The sequence below is a fragment of the Gigantopelta aegis genome, chromosome 6, assembly GCF_016097555.1.
Source record: "Gigantopelta aegis isolate Gae_Host chromosome 6, Gae_host_genome, whole genome shotgun sequence".
Taxonomy (NCBI): domain Eukaryota; kingdom Metazoa; phylum Mollusca; class Gastropoda; order Neomphalida; family Peltospiridae; genus Gigantopelta; species Gigantopelta aegis.
Window position 1 is genome coordinate 78,176,437 of NC_054704.1, and position 5,470 is coordinate 78,181,906.

Here is a 5,470-nt window from a genome sequence, read left to right on the forward strand (position 1 = left end):
TGTGTGTCCAGAACAGTGAGCTTGAACCTTAATTGGATACATGCACAAAATGAAAATAAGTTGAAACGAAAAGCATAGGCCTACACACAAGATTTCGTTTTATCTACCCGGAAAAATTAGTAAACATTTTGCAGAACATTAAACAAATACTTCACATTACGAGTTTCTTAAACAACGGAAAATGTATAATATATGGCATTACTGTCATGCTTAAATTATATAATTATTACCCAACAACACATCTTTCAATCGATATAATGTTTTATTTAAGCTTCTGCGAATTCGATAGTTTGCAACCTCTATTGTATTAATATCCAATATTGCAATACATTAAAAAAATATATAACATTTCCGTCGGGAAATCTGTTCAACAGTTTTAAATGATATGTTTTATTTTATGCCGGGGGCAGTTGCTCATCTGAAAAATGTTAAAAAACACACAAAAACAAACCCTATACCCCCCCCCCCCCCCCCCCCCCCCCCCCCCCCCCCCCCCCCCCACACACACAAATCGTGTCATTTTAATTTAGAAATGTATTTATATACCTGGAGAAGGCTGTGTCCTGGTTCTGTTTTACTGACCCCTAGGTACCCATAAGTTAAAGTTAAAGTTTATTCTGTTTAACGACACCACTAGAGCACATTGGTTAATTAATCATTGGCTACTGGATGTGAGGCATTTGAGGAAACCCGCTATATATATTTCCATTAGAAGCAAGGGATCTTTTATATGCACTGATTCACAGACAGGACAGCTCACTAACCTCTGATTTCTGAACAGACTGACAAGCTCAGAGCCGTAACTAGTGGGAAGGGAAGGGGTTATTTGCACACACCCTCCCTTCAAGAGAAATACGACTTTCAAAAAAAGCTTCGTTTTTTTTGCTTGTCTGTCTGTCATTTTTAGGATAAATTGGCCTGAGAAGACTTTATATCACTGTACCCTGATTCTCGTTTTATTTGTTTCCTTCCATAGGGGGTCGGGACTCAATTCACAATCTCCCAGTGCTGGAGCAAATCTGTACATTCGAGTAAAAACGATGGGTACGTTCAGATAAAAGGAGTTGGCTGAAATCTTTAAATTTTTTAGTTGAGCAACTGCCCCCTGGCAAGGTGCGGCTCTGGTACCAGTGTATATCCATCATTCTACTCACAATTTTAGTTGCAACCCATGTACAAATAGATAGCATAGGTGTACAGAATCCTATTTTTGTAGGGGTGGGGAGGCTGGCTTTTGCCCGAATTAAACGAATATGCCCTGATCTGGATTACAACATTTATTCTTATTAGAATAACTGCCAAACAGCTATATAGGTTTGTAAACGAATCGCTACGTATTTTTACGTGGATTACAACTAATATTGTGGGTAGAATGATGGAAACACACGGTCAAAAGGTTTCAGCAAGCTAATCTCTATTTGTTTTGCCAGAATTTGAGGATTTGCTCCAGCCCGTGGGAGGAGGGGGGGGGGGGGCAGTCTGCCCCCCCCCCCCACCCGTGTCTCCCTGTTTTGTGCGCTTATGTTTGGTAGTAATGTAAATATGAATAAACGTTGTCATCCAGATTCTGTATGTACACACATACAGACACACGCACACACTCAGTCACTCACACAGTAAAATGAGAGCATGTACGCCCATGTCTCTGTCCCTTAGTTACTCTAGGCTCGATACAAACAACTGAGGTGTTGCTAGCAAATCGAGTTCTAGCATGTCAAGTTAACTGTCTATAAACACAGAAATAAACTGGAATCTACGAACGCCCAACTATACAACCATAACTCCATAGGAGTGTTCTTTTATACACCGCTGTATTATTTTAAAGGCTCATATACATTAAATGCAGCGCGTGTATGCGGTCCGGTTAAAAAAATAATAATAATAAAAATCGAAATACGTAATTTTCAAAGAGCGTCTAGACTGGATGCGTGCGTACAAAACGTATCCGGTCAGCCGCAATGAAATAATCGTATATGGTTTATATGCCCAAAACGCAAGCCGTACACGCATCAGACGCAAAAGGTCGGACCGCACGCACGCGCAGCATTCACTCTATATGAACCTTCACTGTGGTATTTCGTCTTATCTGCATAGGCATACGGGCTCCCATTTTTGTAGCGGCGGGGGGTTGGGTGGGGAGGCCAGGCTGGCTTTTGCTCGAATTAAACGAAAATTCCCGAATCTGAAAAAAAACTAAATCATTGAATTATATTAGCATAACTACCAAACAGCTATATAGGGTTGCAGACGAATAACTACGCATTTTTACATGGATTACAACTAATTCTGAGGGTTGAATGATGGAAATACGCGCAATAATCCGGAAAGCATTATAGAAACTTAAAGAAAATTTTCTTCTTGGCTGTTTAAGGAGCTTTAGACTGTTAACTACTCAGTTGCCCCCCAAAAAAAATCCTAGCTACGGCCCTGTATATATATATAAAAAAATCTGTCTGTCTTAGTGACATCTCAGTCTGACTACTTATATGAAGCATGCGTGAGACCTTAACCAGACGTAAACAAAATCTCGGTAGCACTATTCCGTTTCGCTATTACCTGTTACCATGTTTCAGATATTTAATCACCCGCGCCAAGAATGATATATTATGACCAATTAAATCCCCGCATATCAGCGAGTGCGAGATGGGTCACAAAGACACAGCCTTAGAAACCATGCTGTGACTAACGGATCTGCAAGGTGCACCAGTAAATAAATATATATATATATATATATATCACACCAGACGCTTATGATGAAAAAAGAAATAATGTTTTATTTAACGACGCACTCAACACATTTTATTTACGGTTATATGGCGTCAGACATATGGTTAAGGACCACACAGAGTTTTGAGAGGAAACCCGCTGTCGCCACTACATGGGCTACTCTTTCCGATTAGCAGCAAGGGATCATTTGCGCTTCCCACAGGCAGGATAGCACAAACCATGGCCTTTGTTGAACCAGTTATGGATCACTGGTCGGTGCAAGTGGTTTACACCTACCCATTGAGCCTTGCGGAGCACTCACTCAGGGTTTGGAGTCAGGTTTGGAATCTGGATTAAAAATCCCATGCCTCGACTGGGATCCGAACCCAGTACCTACCAGCATGTAGACAGATGGCCTAACCACGACGCCACCGAGGCCGGTCCTTATGATGAAGAAATAAAGTTAAGTGACATCTCTTACCGGAAAGATCCAAACACCAAACTAAAATCCAAAATGTATTATTGTAACCATTGTTTGATTAGAACTGTAGATGTTCACCCGCATTTCATTGTGCAACTGGTGGTTGCAGGGAAGGATCCAGAAAATAGTTTGGGGATGGGACTAAGGGACCAACTCATGAAAAGGGTAATCCAATGATATTAAAGCCAGACAAAAAGAGGCGTATGGATATATTGATGGAGGGCACGAGACCACTGGTCTCCCCCCCCCCCCCCCCTTAGATCCGTCACTGGCTTGGGGTGTAGTTTACCATTGGGTATAGTTTACATTAATTTAAATATTGAAAACTGTTTTATGCTATTATTTGAAATATCGAAGTGTGTACACATCGTTAAAATGATTTTATAAAAAAATACACTAATACAAAATGAAAATAGAGAATCGATGGTGTTTTAATCTTTTCCTCATAATGAATTATAAATATTGTTGCTAAATTAAACCTTTTAAATACATTACAAAATAAGAAGGAAATGTTTTATTTAACAACACTCTCAACACTTTTTATTTACGGTTATATGGCGTCGGACATATGGTTAAGGACCACACATATATTGAGAGAGGAAACCCGCTGTCGCCACTTCATGGGCTACTCGTTTCGATTAGCAGCAAGGGGGGATCTTTTATATGCACCATCCCACAGACAGGATAACACATACCACGGCCTTTGATATACCAGTCGTGGTGCACTGGCTGGAGCGAGAAATGGCCCAATGGGCCCACCGACGGGGATCGATCCCAGACCGACCGCGCATCAAGCGAACGTTTTACCACTGGGCTACGTCCCGCCCCTGCAAAATAAGAGGTCATGTAGTGTTGTACGTCCTGGGGTTAACTTTCCCCGAGAGCTGGGGTGGATCGAAAGGTCATGGCATTATTTTAAAGGTAAAGTTCAACATTTGTTTTTGCCCTGTTATGTCGTATGTCGTGGGGTGGGGGAGGGAATTGCCGCCCATTGGACTCATTTCATCATCTTGTACGCCTATGTAATATTTAACGTTTTAAAACTGTTTTAAAATGTTTCATTTTCATTTCATTTCAACTTATGTTTGTGCTTATATCCAATTAAGGTTCAAACACGCTGTCCTGGGCACACACACCTCAGCTATCTGGGCTGTCTGTCCAGGACCGTTGGTTTGTTGTCAGTGGTTAGTGAAAGAGAAGAGGGTGTAGCGGTTTTAAGCCTACCCATCGAGTCATTAAAACTCGCTCTGGGTGGGAGCCGGTACCGGGCTGCGAACCCTTTACCTACCAGACTTATGTCCGATAGCTTAACCACGACACCACTGAGGCCGGTGAGTATTTTAACGTAACTCCAGACTAGTTCATTTTATTTCATTTTATCTTCTGCTTATATCCAACTAAAGTTAAAACACTCTGCCCTGGGTATACCCCTTAGACAGTGGTTAAAGGGACATACCCTAGTTTTTAAGCACTAAGGCATATTTTTTACTATTAGAGCCATTTTTCATAACTGAAATCATACTTTACTTAGATTGTATTGTTTAGATTATCTATTTTCGTACATTCCAAGTGTTTTTGGTCATCCTGGTGTTTTTTAATATCACAAAATGCAATTCTCAAATTTTTAAAAACGCACGTGCGTCTGAGAGGTAACAGTTATAGAGTCGAGTTTTTGTCTATTGTTAGAGTGTATTTCACCATTTCAAAGTCAGACTCATGTTTCACTCAATTGTAACTTTATCCAAATGTGTTAGAGGTTTGTAGATTAACTAAAGTTTGTGTTAATTTTTATGGGCTGAAACTAGGTTCTGTCCCTTTAATGGTAAAATATGGTGTTTAGTGAGAGAGAATTCGGTACAGTTGTCATACACCTGAAATACTAAACCATTAAAACTTTCTGTGGGTGTGAACACCCAATAGTCGATGTGTATTTTTGTGCTGAGGAGTTAAATATCCATTGATTTGCTCTGGATTGGAGTCGGTAACGAGATACGAACCCATTAACTACCAGCTTTAAATTTAAAGGGACATTCCCGAGTTTGCTACATTGTAAGATGTTTCCGACTAATAAAATATTTCTACGATTAAACTTGCATATTAAATATATTTTCTTGTTTAGAATATCAGTGTCTGTATATTCAATGTGTTTCTGGTCGTCTTAATATTTATAAGAAGCTCAAACTGGATGTTGTCTTCGGAATACGGACATTTGCCCCCCAGTCCAAAAATGGATAGGTGGACATTTGCCCCCCCCCCCCCCAGTCGAAATGATGGCTAGGACAT